This window comes from Pogonomyrmex barbatus, unplaced genomic scaffold (assembly GCF_055798465.1).
Source record: "Pogonomyrmex barbatus isolate J1 unplaced genomic scaffold, ASM5579846v1 scaffold19, whole genome shotgun sequence".
Taxonomy (NCBI): domain Eukaryota; kingdom Metazoa; phylum Arthropoda; class Insecta; order Hymenoptera; family Formicidae; genus Pogonomyrmex; species Pogonomyrmex barbatus.
In genome coordinates, this window is record NW_028297115.1 from 172,204 (window position 1) to 179,656 (window position 7,453).

The following is a 7,453-nucleotide window of genomic DNA, read 5'->3' on the forward strand; positions in this document are numbered from 1 at the left end:
GTTAATTTACGCATTCGCGTAACGAAAATAATTGCGCGTATTAAATCTGATTATTTTACTGCTCGCCACATGGACGTGCGCGTTTGCTGCCAGTCCGAGACTGCGTCGGAAGGGGGAAAAAGAGATATCTCTCTAATTGTGAGTATAAGTTTCGCGTTTTATTTAGTTTACCTGCTCCTTCATGGAGTGCGGGCGCCCGCCAGCTACTAATTTCGGTTTCGCCGATCGAGATAAGGCTGGTATTTTTATCAGTGTTAAGCTACCTCACGTCGCCGAGTTCTTAATTTTCATTCTGAAGACTCGCCCGGTACTGGCATTCCGACGTGGATCGTTAAATGGGCTTACGAATTATCAATAAGCGATCCCGTTTAATCGACACGTTCGTCAATAGTGTAAAATTAAAGAACGTCATCTTGCCAGTCGCATTCCATCGGGCGATGATAATAAAGTTATGACGTACTCAGACACGAGAGAAAGATCGGTTTACAGTATCCGTGGAAAATGCCCTCGTTCCCTCTTTTTCTCTCGCTCTTCTCCGTTATTCTTGTTATATTATACGAATCGTCATTAAGAATAAATGCATAAATCGATGCATTATCAATATTATCGTGTATCTTTCGTTCACGAGGAAACGCAAACGCGAAGCTCTGCAGCGTCAATTCCCGTTGTCCGTGTCTTTCGGTTACTCAATTCTTTTATATTTGATTTCAACCAGAGATATGAGAGAGAGAGAGAGAGAGAGAGAGAGAGAGAGAGAGAGAGAGTAAATTATTAAAATATTTAAATTGTATGTCATAAAAGAAATAGTTAATTACGCTTCTTATTCTTTTATTATTATAATCGAGACTTGAGATTTCTTTCGCGATGGTCGATGAAATCTTCTTCATTTAAGCGCTTGATCGTCGAGAAATTTAAACAGGAGTCAATAATAATGAAATGCAATGATTAATTTCTATGATGCGTGCGATCGTCGCGCGGTTCCCTTCGCGTAATGTCAAAAGCTATGGCGCGCTACATACAAATCGTGAACGAGGCGGCGGCGTCATTCCTTAGACCCGATGACAATCTCTCCGAAGGACCGGCTAGGTGTGGTCCTACAGTGAAACCAACGGGTTTCCAGGAACGCGAGCCATTAGACCTTCTGGCTGGTGTTATAAATTGTACATCGTTTAATTAGGCTCTCTCTCCGCCCGTGGCCGGGCCGTGTAGGGACGGCACGGTTATTTACCATTTACTCCCGCAGCCCCCTTCCTTATGTAGTATCTCCCGGAGCTACCGTGCATCAAATTGGATCGGGATTGGGAACGAAGGGCAGCCGCGTCGGTCCCGAGGACCGAGGCGAATAATACAGCCGGAGGCGATTGTAGTACAAACTCGATTCTTCGTATTCTTTCTCTCTCGTAGTCTTTCACGGACAATAAATGCGAAGTATCGAAAATGGAAAATAACACAACATTCCAAACTAAATACTGAAGCTAAAGAAAAAGAGGAGAGATAAAAATGATGATCTGAAAAATAATTCTAAAATAAGGGATGGGAACAGAAAGATCAAGTTTCGCAGATTAAAGCGCGCATCAATTAGAAATATTATTCTTATCGTGTATATATATATATATATATATATATATATATATATACTTTGACATGCGTGTCAATTAAAGTGATGAAATTGTATGTGATTTCGATGGTTCAGTTATGGAACATTTCGCACATTACGCGATTGTGTCGGTCGGCGAGAGTTCAGCGCGTGAAGGCGAGTTTCGCACTCCGATTTCGCGCTCGATCGGATAAACCACGGCGACGTGTGTAAGCCAGCACGGGAGTGCATGTAAACAGAGGTCAATTAAGGAAGTCCCCGCTGGGACCGGTGCTTCCCTTTTGCTCTCGCTCGAAAGCTCTAATTATTTCTTGCTCTCCGCAATCACTTCCGCGCGCCCAAGTAGGTAGAACTATAGGTGTAACAGTCGTGCCGGGAAGATCGCATACTTAATTGGAGAATCCGATAAGCGCACGCGTTTCCCACGTACATGCACGATCGGCCCATTAATACGGCTAAATACGGATTACGGCAGAAAAAAATTAATGTGTTCGCGAAATATATTTTAATATTTTGTCAAGTTTAATAATATTCGATCTTGTAGAAACGATTTAAATAACTGAGTAATTACATCATAATAATAAAGCTCAATAATTTACGTAAAATTAGCGTAAGATATTAACGATTCTATTAATTAATATCTTAATTATTTGATTACCGATAATAAATTTGTTTTATTTAGCAAATTTATGTGTGCTCAACGGTATCTTTTTAGAACGTTGATCGTATATTCGTATATCGGTATATTAACATATATATTTTTTTCATTCGTTCGACTAATTTTGGCTTATCCGAAGACACATCGGAAATGCAAATTGGACACAGAAAATTAATATTGCTTATGAGAATTCGTCTCATTGATAAATTTACGGTGGAATGAAACGTCATCTCTCGGCGAAGAAGCGGTCGGTCGATTTGCGCGATGCTTCGTAGCCGTGCAAACGGGTTAACGTCCGTGTTATTTTTGTTCGAAGCTGTCAACCCGGGAATCCTTGCGCTAACAAGGCAAGTGCCGCATCGGTCCCGGTGTCCGAGTTCGTTTTTCTCAATGGTCCTTTGGGAAGTAGCGGGCGTTCGGTCCTCCGCTGCGAGAGGATCTAACGAGGGATCGGCTTTTTGCGCATTAAAATATCGACTAATTGCCCCAGGATTCTGCCGTCGTTTTTGCCGTCGGCCATACCGAAGACGTGATCTGCCACTCGAACATTTCCGAAATTTTCGCTCGAGATATGGCGCTGCTTTCTTCCGTAACGATTGATTCTTCTCGGATGCGGAAAACGGAAAATATTCCAGAAAACACAAAGTTCAAATAACATCTTGAAAACGTCTAAAAGATTTTAGATATTTTCTGGGATATTTGATGTTTATTTAATAATGTTAAGATAATGGCTTTACTTAGAAAGCAATAGATGCGATAGTGCCGTGCTCTTCGAATGTATCTAGTATTGAAAAAAAAGAAGAATATGTTTAAATGAGACAAAAACGCAGTTTTCAAATTCAGAATGTAAATAAAATTTACAGTTACAAATTTATGGCAAGTATATAGTAGAATTTTTTAAATATAAATTAAGTTAGACTTTTTATCCAGAAACTTAATTAAAATTTTTGATTGAAAAATTAAAAGATTGGAAATCAATAAAATATTAGAATATGTTTGGTAATATTATTATGGTGAATATTTAATAAATAATTTCAGAATGTAAATTAATAGACTTATTAAATAAATACACATGACACAAACATATTAAAACATATCAGCATTTAACGTTAGTTGTGTCGCAATGAATATAAATTTGAAGGCTGAAGACGATGTCGTTCGTATAACTCGATTTCTTTTGCCGATCGGCGAGAAATTAAAACAGAGGTTCTCCTTCTCTCCTGTTTCTTTCTCTCTCTCTCTCTCTTCATCAATATTCATAGGAAACGAGTTCCGTTTGGCAATTAATAGTAGCAGCGACTTCTCCATGAAGACGAGTCGAATGGAAATAATTACGATCTTTTTGTTTTTCATCGCGCCGCGTCTGCGCGGCGGGGCCTGTACGATTATGCGCGGCTTCGCTGTCGTCTCTCCGGCAAAATCGGGAGAAAAAACGAGCGTTTACGCCGACAATTCATAAAGCGGTGTCATTTCATCCTATTTACAAACCGATCGCGCCTCCGGTTGTCGAGGTAGAAAGATATTAAAGTGATTTCCGTCCGCTCGCCCCCGCGCTCGCCTCGCGTCAACGCGCTAATTGCTTCAGGAATACCGGGAGCCGGTGAAACAGCTACTTAAACTAGCATTCCACGCCCGACAATCGTCTCGCGTGTAAAACGCCTCGCGTTTTCGCACCCGGAAAAGTACCGGCGATCAAATAACGCAGTTATTGTTCCCCCGTGCGATCGTACGACACTGATTCGAGCTCGAGCTTGACGATTAAATTTTGTCGAGTATAATAACGATTACGGAAACTCGTAACTTACGAGTCATTACGAATAAAAAAATATTATAAAATTAATTATATTAATAATTATATCATAAAATTATTAGTTAAATATTTTGTGTTACTATTGGGTTTCTCTGAAATAATGATTTCATTTTAATTCTTTGAGATGCGCGCTTTCGATAAAATTTACGAAATTTATATGAAAAATTATATATTTGAATATTAAAATAATTTTTTTAATCCAATATTTATTTTACGAGAAGGAAATAATAAATTCCCTGGGAGGGAATGTGCAATTCAGATGCGACGAGGCGAACGAAAATAACTTATGAATTTTACTCCCGTTTCGCCGCTTTCGCATTCACTCAATCGCTTAATACGTGTAAGAACGACTATCAAGCTTGTTCCTAATTAGGAACAGGGGTTCCTCGGTACTTTTGAAGAGTTCGCCGAGACGCGTTTGCATCGGCCGCGACTTTCTTGCAGCCGTGGCGGATAACTTTCTCGCCGTAAATGCTACGATGCCGCCTCGATCGGCTTCGTAAATTTTCTACGAAGTCGGAAACGGGATTTCGTCTCGATTCATCTCGCCGGCAATTACCGGCGACGACACATGATCCGCACTCACGCTTACCGATGCATCCGATTTATGGTGTTCCGAGCAACGACGCGATTATTTCACTCTTCTCTGATTATATCAAAACGCCTATCTTTTCCGAAGCCTATCTTTAAAAGTATTAAGTACAAAGTGCGCGTTAGCATTACTCCCCAATATAATACTAAATCCAATCGAAATAATATTTATATATAAAATTATAAAATATAAATTTATAAAAATATATGAAATTAATAAAAGTTTAAAATTGAAATCTATATATGAAATGAATTTCGTCTAATTAAAATAAGAAAAGAAATGTGTTAAAGAAACAGGATAATAAAAAAAAGGATAATATTTAAACAATTTTATCGCGCGCTCATATATCTCCGACGTATCCCTTTTGCAATACCTTCGAATGTCCAAACAACCAAGTCGCAACAGAGATAATTTACTTTATTCCTCGGAATAATTCCCGTTTCTGATTCTTCGTAATCCTCGGCGGAAGACACGAATTCGAGCACCGGTACACCCGGCTGAAACAGTGGCAGACTTCCAATTAGGATGAGGCTCCTTCCTTTGAATAATGCCACCGAGCCTGTCTCTCCTTCTCTTTCGGCAGCGCGATTGACTTTCCGTGATGCCTCGGTCTTTCCCTTGTATAAATTAGTCCCAGCCGCCACATAATGGCGTGTCGATGCGCTACTGTCCCCCCGGACGGTCCACCCTTTTCGGTTTTTTAATCTTTCGTCCATCTTTTAATCTTTCTTATTCTTCTTCCTCTTGCTCTTTCGTTTTTTTCAGCACCTATTCGTATCCTTTTTCGTTCACCTTACTCTCTCTCTCTCTCTCTCTCTCTCTCTCTCTCTCTCTCTCTCTCTCTCTCCCCCCCCTAGACGCGTGTTCAGTCGTCTCTCTTGGAGCTTCAGTCGGCACTATCCCGTTTTCTTCATCGTGACCGCTTGCTCGCTCGTCAGACCGGGCCACTTAATTTACGGCCAATTAATTTGGATAAACTGAATGAGTGGAGACCTGCTTTCGATGCACGCGTTAACCGTGAATATTTTTCCCCTCCTCTCTCCTTTCGGTCCATTTCATTCACCGTTTACGTTCTCGTTCTATTTCTTTCCGAATTTTTCTGGCGGACGCGTTTGATTCCATAGCGCCGGCGAAATTATTAAAAAAGAAATCGAGAAAACTTTTTAAGACGGGGAATAGAGACGAATCGTATATACTTACATGTATATGTAATCGGAGAATAAATATTGAAAATAAAAAATATCTTCAATATCTATCTTCTGTCTTATTTGTTTTAAATATATTTGTATATTTCTGTACTATATAAATAAAACATACACAGAGAAAAAAATTAGTCTGAAAGTTCGATTCTTTCGCCGGCCGCGGCCATATTGACTTATGATATCATAGACGAGACATGACGTGCAGTAATTTCGTTGTGACGTATAGCTTTATTTCTTAGTTTTTTTCTTAACACATAATAAAAAAACAAAAACATAATAATTTTATGAGACATCTCGATCTGTCACATAAATGAAATAAGAGATTATTTTTCAGTCATGCTCAAGCGCCCATGATATCTAGGCTGGCTGAAAAATAATCTTACCTTAAAAATTATTTTACACTACTACATGACAAATCGGACAGATGTCTTAGTTCTCCGTACATTTTACATATTTCAGAATCACAAAATTATTATATTTTTGAGAGAAAACTATGAAATAAAGCTATAAGCGTCGCAACGAAATTACCGCACGTTATTTCTAGCCTGTGACATCATAAAATCGATGTGACTGTTCAAAAGAGTCAAGTGCTAAATTAAGGCAAATGTTCTCATATATAATTAAGAATATTGTAATCTTTATAAAAATTTTAATCTTGATTTCATTGAATTTGTATTGATGCAAACTTACTACTTTTGTTCAGCTTAAGACCAAAAATCTTGCATATGAAGAATACAATATTTTTTATGGGATACAATAGTTTATATGGGAATATCTATACTTGTAGTCAATATCATTGACTAATATTTTTATAAGAAAATTAAAATATTCTTGCCTATATATACAATATACAATCTTGATTTAAGACTAATTTCTTTTTGTGTATTATACAATTTTTCAAATTCGTTTTTAAAAAAGTAGAAATCGAGTATCACAAAATTCAGGAAACGTGGAAATTTAGCTTCGTTTTACGTTGAAGACTTTCCTGAAGACTCTCTTGAATCTTGAATCTAACCGAGATGAAAAAAGAGGGAAGAAGAAGTTGAGATCTGTTGTCCCGTGTAATGAAGACGCAGACGTTATTTCTCTCTTGGGCAACTTATGAATCACATTGTTAGCGGCGCAACTATTCGCGACGACGCGGCGAGGCTCACCGAGCGAATGCTGGCCGATGAGGTGCGTGGCGTCCGATGTTGTCCAGGCGTATACCTGCTTGGTATTCCGCTCCGGTCCGAGAGCATAATTGGACGCCAACTGGCGACGCTCCTCCGCGTATCGCGAAGACAAGAAATTATTCTTTAATTAATTGTCAGCGCTCAATGTGGCCGTATGCGTAGGATCGGTCGGGTCGGTACATAAATTTTATCTATATGGGAGCGCCGAGCTGAGGCCGTGCTGAGAAGCGGAGGCGGCTGGCGCTGGGCTTTGGAGAACGCAAGCGGGAAGAGAAGGGAAGAGAAAGAACAGGAGAGGGATCTTCGAACAGCTTCCGATCTACACGGGTGGCGAATATCTGGCGCCTGTTTGTAAAGCCTTTAACGGCGAATCGTCGCCCTTAAAGGCTCTCTTCGCGCTTTGCCACCTGTCCCACGAG